Raw genomic sequence first — 12,135 nt, 5'->3', positions numbered from 1 at the left:
ATTAGTTGATCAACAGAAAAATAATGGACAACAATTTAATCGTCATTAATTGAATAAATGTCATTTATCAAGCAAAAATGTCAAACATTCTCTTGTTCCAGCTTCTAAAATGTGAGGATTTGCTTGTTGCTTTTCTCTTATATGATTGTAAATCAAATATTGCTGGGTTTGGGACTATTGTTTGGATAAAACAAGCTATTTAAAGACATTACTCTGGAAACATATTAACATTTTTCACTATTTTGGGCATTTTATAGACTAAAGGATTCATCAATTAATCGAATAAATAATCAACAGATTATACGAATAAATATTTAACAGATTAAGCAATATTGAAGTTATTAGTTCTCCTACATTTCTCACAACTGCTTCTGCTAACATGCAACTGTATTTCACTGAATTTTTAAAAATGTATTAATCTTTTAAGTAATTTTCCTGTCAAAAATTGTAAAGTTCCTGACTCTCAGTTGTGAGGATTTGCATCTTGACTTTTGTGATAGTAAACTAAATATAATTTGGTTTTGGACTGTCCGTCAGAAGCCATTTGCAGAAATCACCATGGACTGTAGGAAATTGTGATGCACATTTTACACCATTTTATAACATTTTATAGACCCAGCAGTTAATCATTTCATTGGGAAAATAATCAGCAGATTTCTCAATAATGAAAATAATTGTGAGTTTATGAGTCATATCCACAGATATAACAAATATATAACAAACAACAACATAAAGTGAGGAATGCAGGGTACATCACCAATAGTAGTTTTTATAGTATGTTACAGAATTTTGAGGTGGATTATTCCTTTAACAGAGGCATGCTTGTCCTGAAATCCTGAAACAACAGACACATCAGGAGACCCTGATGTGAGACCCTTTTCCCTGAAAAAGACTGAACATGTGACTTCAAGTGAAAGCAGGTATCCCTTAGTGATTTAGCCACTACATCAGTAATGTTATGAAGGCCAGATGGAGAAGAAGGAGAAGGAACAGGTTAAGAGCTTTTTAAAACTGGGCAATTAAGACATAGCTGATGACCAAAAAGGGGCTGTGACTCCCTCAGGAGGAGGTTACTAATGTTGACCGTATATTTACCCAGGTGGTGGTTTGCAGGATGACATCCGTCAAAGTGTTGGACACATCCTCCCTGTCAGCATGAGGCTTTATTAGAAAATCTATTTGGACATTTTACCTGCCCGCTGGCCAATATCCCACAAATCTGAACGAATCATAGTTGCACTCACAACGTCTGTGGGTGCTCTTGTGTTTGAACGTCAGTGCTAAGTGATGTTTGGACCTGAGAGTGAAGCTAGTAGTGCATTAGCCATGTTGGGACGAGCACTCAGATCAATACGGCAGAAATGCAAGGCAGCATTATGGTGTGACAGGCAGCGCAGGTATCAGGTAGCTTGTATTATCCAGGCCTTGTTTCTAATATGTGTTTGTGTTTCTTCCTCTAAAATGTTTTATATTTGTGTGCTAAATAACTAAAAAGGAACAACAAAGCATCTATGAAAACATGAGTGAAGGAATATTTTCAAATCATACTGCTCCGGATGGGTGTGTCTACCCCAGCAGAGCAAAAATAATATTATCAGGTATCAGGGCAGATATTTTAGGCACATTCTCAATCTCTGCTCACTGCAGCATGCAGTTACTTTCCAGTAATGCAGCAATTCAATCTGATAAAACAAAATAAGCAATTACTCAAATGTGAGGGAATAATTACAGTTATTTTAACCCATTATACATTCAATCACACATCAGTTAAACAAATTTAATGATGACATTTCTGTTACAGCTCCCTTTTCTGCTTATCACAACACTACATTTATGATTTTATAAATGTTCTTTTTCTGAATCTGCATTCAAGTCAGGGCAAATCCCGACAAATGAGATAATCTCTTTACATCTTTTCTTTTTTTTTCTTCTTCTTCTTGGCTATGGGCAGACAAAATGACACAGCATTTAGTTTTGGCAGGAGTTCAAAAAACATTTCCAAACCTAAATCAATTTCTGGCTGGAGAGAAAAAGGATAAATAACAGCTGCATTCTTTGTCATCCGTGTGGAAAATACAACTAGACGATGTGCCACCACATTCAGGCTTTTTGTTCATTTTCTGATCATATATCTGTTGAATTCCATTTTTGAAGCATTTATCAATAAGCATGTTACATGAAAATGCTAGAAGACAAAAAGACACAAGTCAGAACAATGTGGACATCATTACCAGAGTCTGAAAAGGCAGATTGTGCTGTTCTGTGGTTTATTGTTTATCCTTCTCAGGTAACGTGTCTCAGTGTCCTTCAAAAATGCCACAGAACTCCTATTTATTATGTATATGATTGTATTATGTATCATTGGGAATATGGCAAAATAAAGTTATGTTTAGACTAAATCCACTTTTTATTTATTTTTTTGCAGACCGGTAACATACAGCAAAACACATAAGTAAGATAAAAACAAATTAACACAATATCAAGTCAAACTTCTCAGTCTAATATCTGTCCAGCAGATGCTAATCAATATTAATTCTGTTTAAGGACACATATATTACATATAAGAGCAAAACCTGGCAGTAAAATAAGTTACAGACTGTCACACTGTGTCAAACATTTTCCAGGCATGTTTTTTAAAAGCCTGATGTTATCTGAGTCCTGTCCAGGCCGCGTCCTCATACATGAAACTGTTTTAGCAGCTGGTAAAGTTGGAGCTATGAGTGACTTAACTGTTTATGTAGGGACCTTGTTTCATCTGTACGCCCCCACAGACAGAAGATACAAATCACATTCTGTTAATTTACTATATGTCCATTTCATGTTGCTCTGATGAAGGTTCATGATATCAGAAGCTGAGGTATATGACTGGTAAATGGAAAGCACACGCAGCTTATTGAATGTAATTTGCCACACCTATTACCCGTTATTGATGGCTTTACCGATACCACCACCATGCATTCTGCTGATAATGTTAAACACCACTGCCATCAAACTAGACGCCTGTATCCTGTGAGCCAGGTTTTCCATCCAAGATTCAAAGGAAGTCTGGAAAGCATCTTATCAAGCATTCATTCAGATCAGTAAAAAACATATTGGAGCATTCAGCTGCTTTCTTCTGCCTCTCCAAAATTCCCAAACCTCATTCACTAATATCAAAATTAGGCATTGTATATATAAAATGAAGCATAATTCTGCAATTGCATGGCCTATTTGTAGCCTCAGATTTATTTTTTAAAAAGATCTGGATGGATTGTATTGGAAAAATGTGACCTGAACAGCCCCCGTGTCTTTCCACAGTTTTGCCAGGTTAACATAACATATTGCTAAATTAAAAACTAAATTTAAATATCCCACACCATCTAATGTACTTGATATATATGACAAAAAAGAAGAAACAGTCCAACATTTAATTTTAAAACACAAATAGATGATAAACTTCATGGAGCTACAACAGGTTCTTAAAAGCTGCATTAATTGATTTTGGCCACTTTGGTCCAGCAGAACAAGCTGTAAACAAAACACTGACATAAGAACCCCTTTTAAATTGATACGGCAAACTTGTTAGCAAATAGTTGCTTATTTACACGGAGCAGCAAAGTTTAAATATTATCTCCTTATAAAGTTAAAATTAACATGTTGCTAAAACCAAAACAAAGGGCTGAAAGATGTTGAAATGCTCTGTAGAGGTCATTTGAAGTCCATGATGTAAAAGCAAGGATTTAAAAAGTAAATAAACTGGAGTAACTATTCACATTCAAAAGTGACTTTCCCCATTAGATGTGCACCTACATCAAACTGACTTAAGCATCATAAACAAGAAAACAATATCAGCTTTTACTATTTTGGTTGTAACAGTATTCTTTGCTTGGTTTGAAGCAGTACTGATGGATGTGTTGCAGTTAAAGTGCTGTGAAAATGTCAGGAAAGGTGCGCAACCTTGTGAGAAGTTGGAGTGTACTTCATTTCCCAGAGAAATGCAACCTGATGAGCGTTCAGTTCCACACAACACACTGTGAAAAGCAAACCTGATGGTCCCAGAGACGAGCCAGCATCACATGGCAATGAAGACTTATAATACACATCCACACACAAGGACGCACACACACAAAATATGCATGCAGACACAGTCCACATACTGTTCTGTTGGAATGTGTATTGGATGAGACTGTAAGGGATCCATATACTCTGCTGGAGTCACGCTGATTTTAATTCAGACTCTGGGACATTCAAGCACTTCATGTTCATCAGCAGAGGGCACATATATACAGGTTCACCACAGTTGACTTCAGGGCAGTCTGCATTTTTTATATTTCCTACCAGCCTGGTAACTTTTTATCATAAAGCCTCTTTTATAATTAGAAAGTTCTCTGATCTTTTGTTGTAGCCATGCTAGCGTTGTGGCTCTACGGAAGGAAATGTCATTATGTCGATCGGTTGGTCGATCGGTCCACCACCTTGGTCCAGACTGAAATATCTCAACAACTATTGGATGGATTGCCATGAAATTTTGTCCCCAGAGGATGAAGCCTACTGACTTGGTAATCACCTGACTTTTCCTTTAGCGCCATCATCACGTCAAACATTTTAATTTGTCCAATACTTGGGTTTATGACCAAATATCTATATAATAATAATAATAATAATAATAATAATAATAAAATATACTTTATTGATACAGTACTTTTCAAAAACAAAGTTACAAAGTGCTTTACATGGTTGAACAAGGATTAAAACATTTCAGGACGGAGGCAAATATAATCAGGCAATTAAAATAATACAGTAACTGCAATGAAATCGAATAAAATAAAATAAAAATAAAATAAAACCCCCAATAATAAAGATAATTACTAATAATAAAACAGATACAATAAGTTGGCAATACAACAGAGTATTAGAATTAATAAAAGGCTTTTTTGAAAAGATCCGTTTTGAGAAGTGATTTAAAAGAAGTGACTGATCTGATGAAAAACTAATGACATTCCCATCAGTCTCAGCTGTATTTTGTGTTTAGTGCTAATTAGCAAATGTTAGCATGCTAACATTCTAAACTAAGATGGTGAACATGGTAAACATTATACCTGCTAAACATCCGCATGTTAATATTGTGAATGTCAGCACTGATGTTAGCAATTCACTCAAACCACCACTGTGCCAAAGTACAGCCTTGCAGCGCTGCTATTGTGGCTATAGAAACTTTGTATTGTTTGATAACTTTAACTGAGCAGCATAATACAAAAAACACAAAAAAAAAGCTGCTGATGATAACTAAGCGGCAACCTCGGGGGCTGAAAAATGAAGCCAAGGCGGATGTGCCAAAAACTACAGTTGCTCAAATGGCTCCAACAGCGAGTCAATCCCCATAGAGCTCCATGTTAAAATGCCCAACTTCACAGCAGAAATAAACATGTTCACAGCCTGGTACAAAAAACGATTTTGGTCTCTATAGTTAATTTCCATATTCATGACAACTGTGACGGGGTGATTTTTATGTGACTGACTCGTTTAAATTATATTAAGGCTTAAAGTTATGCATAATTAAGGACGTAGCCGTTTTTTTTTTTTATTTGGGGAACATTTTGCTATAATTAGATAGTTGACAGTGGAGATTTGACAGGAAATGAGAGGAGAGAGAGGGTGACATGCACCAGATGTCCTCAGCCAGACTTGAACTTGGGACTTTGGGAATACATGGTCAGCTTAAACCCCAAGGCCCATCAGTGGACTGGGAGACTGCTGAGGTCTTCCCTGTCCTGGCTGTCCAGGATAGGGAATGGCTGTCCTATCAATACCACACTCAATGTTGGGATTTTAAAGTGTACTTTATTGTCATTTCTCCATTCTGAGTATATAACTCACTTTAGATGTAGGCAGAATTCAGTATGAGGCAAAACTTAGTATAAAAAGACACAGTTTGCAGCTGGATTTATGGGAAACACGTTCATTTTGAAAAACACCACCACAAACAGTAGTAGAGTGTGAAATACCAATATTATGTTCTCATTTGTTTATGGAAGCTGTCATCATATTATAATAAATAATAATTTCAGATATGTTGATCGTGGTCATGCTATTTTCTGAGGTTTCTTGTTTTGTGTGAGTTCACCAAACAAAATGGCTGTCAACTGTGTTGAAATGGCAGCATTGGTCAGTTGTGTAAGAGGGATACAGCTGTGCACTAAATATCTCAGCTGGTGATTTTGATCAGCATCATGCTTTCCAGTCAGCAGTGTTGGAAATGAATTACGTCTTCATGCATACAGCGTGATTTCATTCTCTACGGACATGAAAGCTTACTGAAGGAGGACAGAAGGCATGTTCAAAATGCTGTAGTGACGCTCTTTGACATCATTTGAAATGCATTTATTTATGGGTGGATGGATTTATTACTCTCTGTGTAACAGTTTATCATGTGGCTTCTTCATATTGTTGCAAGACATAAACCAAAGTATTTTTGTTTGATTTATAGTAAAATATGATCTGAATGTAGACAATGTCAAATCAATCATCATACAATTCATTCTACATTGTTCATATTTGACCTCACAGAAAGTACCTGTATATAGAAATACATACTGACTGTTTTTCTCTCATATTTTTTTCAGCTTCCAACATTCGTCATGTTAAAGAGGTGGACTTGAGGCTGGAAGGTTGCTGGTTCAAATCCCTGCACAGACAGGTAAATAAAAAGTTATTCCGGCAGTTTCTCGGCTCTTTCAGCAGCCGTTGTTTACGTGTTGTTGAGCAAAGCAGCATGGACTGGTGTGATTGTGAAACAGGGCGTTTCAAAGGGTTTGGAGGATAAGAGTTGATGTTTGTGTTGCATCAGACCTTTTCATGTACAGACCCACAGACTTCATCCGTTTCAAAACCTGACAGTGAGTGATGAGTGGAATATTGAACTGCACCTAAACACATTATGTACTTGATTCTCTGAACTTCCACTGACCATGAGTTACCATTTTTATCTCTGCGTGATACAAGAGCTGTCCAGAAGTGTTGAAACAGAGCTCTACTCACAGAGAAGTTGAATTTGGGGGAGAGTGACAGCACACGTCATCTCATCTGTGGTAAAAACTTGCAAAAACTCCCCACCCTGGCAGTCACCTTTTGTACTTGCTAATTGTTAGACTTTTCAATAAACTGTTGCAACAATTTTGTGCATTCAGTTGTGATTGAAATAGACATTGTTTTCTGCCTCCAACAAAATCTGGGGAAAAAGCTTAAACTTAGACAGGTGTGCAGAAAAGAGGAACAACCATCGGATTTATCCTCTTATTGTTTTTCATTCTCCAGTTGATTGGCTGACTTCCTGATTTGTACAAGGACTGCATGTGCAAATTAAGTGTGATGTTTTAATGTTCACTGATGTCTGATGTACATTAACATTTACATAGAAATGCGTTTAAAAAACTGGGGTCATTTCAGATGCAAAGTCTGTGATCCACCAGGAAATCACCTATATTTACCACCTGCTATCATGCTTTTAGCACTTGCAGCGTGGCTCTATGGTTGGCAAGGTCAGTCAGTCGGTCAGTCGGTCAGTCGGTCGGTCAGTCGATCGGTCGGTCGGTCATCCAGAAAGAAAATATCTGAAGAGCAGATGGATTTCCATAAAAACATATTCATGTTCCCCAGACTTTGGTTAACCCCTGACTTGCTCTAGTGCCATCATCAGGACATTTTTATTTTATTTTTTACAATACTTGTGTTTATGAGCAAATACCTCCTAATGATGAAAACTAATGATATTCCCATCAGCCTCGGCTTTGTGTTGTGTTTAGTGCTAATTATTAAAATATTAGCATGCTAACATGCTAAACTAAGATGGTGAACATGGTAAACATTATACCAGCTAAACATCAGCATGTTAGCATGGTCATGGTGAGCCTGTTAGCATGCTGATTTTAGCATCTAGCTCAAAACACTGCTATGCACTGCCTCAGAGCTGCTAGCATGGCTGTAGACTCTTGTCAGTCTTGTACATCTAACTCCTCAGTTACTTTATGTATGAAAATAAACCTCTAGTTTACTGTGTATGATCAATACTGATTGGGCTCTTAATTAAGCACTGTAAAATATTTTTTGGATTTGCTTTGTAAGATTGTAAACATTTTTGAAATTATTAGACTACATTTTATCCCGTTCAAGAAATTGCTCCTGACATTGTCCTTTATCGTCATCAAACACAAACATACATTGTCACATCTTCACAGTTTGACCACTGCCGATACCTTCATGATAATCATCATCTTTAGTTTTATGGCACTTTTCTGATACAAAGTTGTTCACAATCATGAAAATTCAAAACATAAAAAAAAAATGAGACGAGTGAAATGATTACTTGAAAAAGTATTTAATAGATGAATCAATAATGAAAATAATCGTTAGTTGCACCATATCCATCATAGCTGTTCAACTGTTTACAGTTCAGTTCCTGAAATGTTTTTGGAACATGTTTTCACCTAACAACATCAATATTAATCAGGGTTTATAGTAGTTTACATAGTTAATACTCACTTATACGTAATATCAGTATGTACTAATCAGTGGTGGGAAAAGTATTCAGTGCTTTTACTTAAGTAAAAGCAACAATAACTAAACTGTAGGTCTACATGCAGCATTTAATGTTACAGCTGGTAAAAGTAAAGCAAATTTTAGCGACTCTGTATACTGTTGGGTTGTTTAATCTATGTAATGCATCTTATTTTTAAAAACTCATAGTTTGTATGTAAAATCCTAATCTGTTTTCTTGTTTTTATGTAACGTGGATTTAGAAAAGTGCTCTATAAATAAATATTATTATATTATTATTAATATTGAAAATAGAATTACTATCGTAATGCCATATTTTTCATCATCGTGTTCTCAAAGAATGCCAAAATTGTAATTTTTAAATCTCAGCAAAATGTGATTACTTCCACAATTTCCCATATTTAATCTGTTCCAGTGTAAGGTTTTAAAAATAAGTCAGATCCATTGAGAGATAAAGTTTGGAAATGACCTGGTCACTACCTTCCCCTTATTTCCCTTTTCAATTAGCGAGTCCACGTGGTCTGGGGTCACAACCTTTCCAAGAACGCCCTGCTACAAACCACCACAGCCTGTGCTCTGTCTCTGTCTTACAGTTAGTCCGTCAACAAAAACAACATACCAGCAGATAATTTGTTTCCCCGTGAAAAATGAATGGGAGCCTATTAGTCGGAAGATGCTGGTTCAAATCCATTTCGGTGTTCGGGTCACATCTCGGACCTGCACTTGAATCTCCACGGTGTCTGGAGGACCTTGTAAATCACTTACAGATAATAAGACAAAAAGGAATTTGTTCCTCAGGGTTATGTAGCTTGTCAGACACATTCTCACATCTGTCTTCACTGGGAAAGAAGTCAAAGATGAGACACTACTCAGACAGTCACAAGATTTCAGTCGTTTTTTTATTCCTGTGTCACATACGGGTAAATGTTTCACTCTCAGACTGATCCTCTGGTTAGTTTTCATGTTTTCCCTGCTTTTTGATATTTTTGAAGGGCCATTTTAAAACCATTTATTTTGGTATTTATGTATTAGGGTTTAAACCACATTGTAACTGAGTAAGTAAGTAAACTTTATTTTTATTCCTTTAAAAACCAGAGTTACAAGGTTCTTCACAGGTGCACATAAAATACAATACAATGAAATGCAACAAGAATTTTTGGAGAACATGGAGAAATAAAACAAAATAAAAAGGACAACATAAAATAGAGCTGAAATGATCGACAGAAAATTAATTGGCAACTATTTTGATAATCGATTAATCGTTTAAAGTAATTTTTCAAGCAAAAATACCAAACAATCACGAGTTCCATCTTCTTAATTATGAGTATTTGCTATTTGTCTTTGACTTATATGTGATAATACATCAATAATGTGGTAGGTTTTGGATTGTTGATTGAACAAAACAAGCTATTTGGAGACATAAACTTGGACTTTAGAAATTCTAAGGGGTATTCACTATTTTCTGACATTTTATAGACCAAACAATTATTGATTAATCGAGAAAACAATCAGAAGATTAATCGATAATGAAAATAATCATTAGTTGCAGCCAGAACATTAAACCATTAGACTAAGTTATACAAATGCCAGCCTATGCTGGTGGGATTTATATACAGCCTCTATACGGGGATTTAAAGACGGACAGTGATATTTTTAGCTGATATTTTGTGTGATTTTAAGTGTTTTAAGCCCACTTTTATGTCCAAAAACTAACTAGAGTTATGTCTTTACCAGAGGAGAAAAGCCTCAAGTAGCATGTTTAGACCAGCGTGGGGCGCTAAAACTTCAATAAAACAAGACCAATGAAATTCTTTTAGTTAGCAACTCTTTAAGGCTCTTTAAGCTCTAAAGGAGAAATTGCAATTAATATGAAAAAACGCGTCATTCTGAGCAATAATATAAAATAAATGGGCAAAGAAAATTAAATAAACATCATCATATCAGAGGTGGGTCATAACACAATAATACTAGCCAAAATATAAAAGCTACCTCAGTCTGCTTTGCAGGTTGCCTCAAATTTCAGGAGTAGGTACGATAACTGTAAAATTATTACTTATTTCCCTCATGTTCACCAACCTAACTAACTTATAGTTATACATACACAAAGGGATGAGAGAGCAAAAATGATGTATTGTTACGGTGTGTAGCTTTCTCTGGACAGAGCACTTATACTCAGTGCTGTTTAGGACACAGCTTGTTTGGATTTCACTCTTCAACAATAGTCAGATGCCCAAATGAACAGTGAAACAGTTTTTGCTTGCTGTAATCATTCCTCCTGTTCATACTGACCATTAAGAGATCCCTTCCTGATGCACGTTCAGTGTAAGTGATGGGGGACAAAATCCACAGTGTGCAAAAAGTTACAGTCTATTTAGTACAAAATTCACTCTTTTTTTTGTTTCACTGCAGCGCAATAGGTAAACCGTGTCCAGGGAAATACAGAGGGAATTTCATTATAAAAAGACTGTAATTTTGGAAGATATCCAATTGATTTGTCTAATTCAGGCTGCTGAAGCCTCACGTTAGCTTCAGATAAGCTTTCAAATAAATTTTTACACAAAACAAGGACTGTGGATTTTGTCCCCCATCACTTGGAAGCATGTTAAGAAGGGATCTTTTAATGGCCAGTATGAACAGGAGGAATCATTTTGGCAAGCAAAACCTGTTTCAATGTTCATATGGTCACCTGACTATTGTTTTAAGACAGACTTGAAAAAATGTGAAGCTATCCTTTAAGTTTTGATTTTTCCTGTGAGCAGAGGATGATCATGCCCAACATTAGAACTGATTTGGGCTGTTAAAATCTATATAGTCTCAAATGCAGCATCACTTTACACATTACACATAATTTACACTGATGAAAGGTGTTTTTCTTTACACTAAGAACTCCCCAAGTGCTGCTGGATGTATCTATCTATCAGTCCAGTCGGTCCATCCCATTGTTTTGCAGCAGCAGAGGTTGTTTGTTCTGTGAGTGTGTGCTGAGTCAGCCTGGTAGACGGAGCCAAAGCTTGGCTTTACTCCGCCGCAGCAGACTGATGTCTGTCTGCAGAGAAACATAAAACCCAGACTGACACACCGCAGCACTCTGCTGGGCCGCAGGCGGACATTTAGACCTTTAAACATCTATACCTTCAGTTTGACTGTGAGTAATGTGCAGTGTCATCAGAGATAGATAGATAGATAGATAGATAGATAGATAGATAGATAGATAGATAGATAGATAGATAGATAGATAGATAGATAGATAGATAGATAGATAGATAGATAGATAGATAGTAACCTTTAATGCATATTTGACTATGGATGTGGCTTGACAGTCAGACACGCTCTCTTCACATGTGTTTAATGATTAGCATTAGCAGTGGTTGTGTGCAGTAGCGCACGTGTTGCTCCTCCTCATGTGTGACCACTCCCTGAATTCCAGCACCAGAGCCCTCTCACCAACAACATCGACTGTAACTCTACTTCTGTCTTATTCTCTGGAGTGATATCAGACTCAGTCATGTACTGAAAGAAGGATGAAGTGCAGTAAAAAAAAAGGACACTGCATTTAAAAAAAAAGTATGCTGCTAAATAGTGAAAAACACATTTAATGTCACA

The 12,135-nt window shown here is 36.3% G+C and overlaps 1 long non-coding RNA gene across 4 annotated transcripts in view; it reads left to right on the top strand.

Annotated features, from left to right (window-relative positions):
- LOC122861365 overlaps positions 1–12,135 on the top strand; it is a 59,370-nt gene that overhangs the window by 27,015 nt on the left and 20,220 nt on the right. For 2 of the 4 annotated variants that reach the window (XR_006374477.1, XR_006374480.1), the window contains one exon: positions 6,603–6,975. This is a non-coding gene — a long non-coding RNA (uncharacterized LOC122861365). The other 2 variants (XR_006374478.1, XR_006374479.1) reach the window with 2 other exon arrangements.

The sequence above is a fragment of the Siniperca chuatsi genome, linkage group LG15 (genome assembly GCF_020085105.1).
Source record: "Siniperca chuatsi isolate FFG_IHB_CAS linkage group LG15, ASM2008510v1, whole genome shotgun sequence".
NCBI classification, from domain to species: domain Eukaryota; kingdom Metazoa; phylum Chordata; class Actinopteri; order Centrarchiformes; family Sinipercidae; genus Siniperca; species Siniperca chuatsi.
This window is presented reverse-complemented; position numbering and strand designations above follow the sequence as displayed.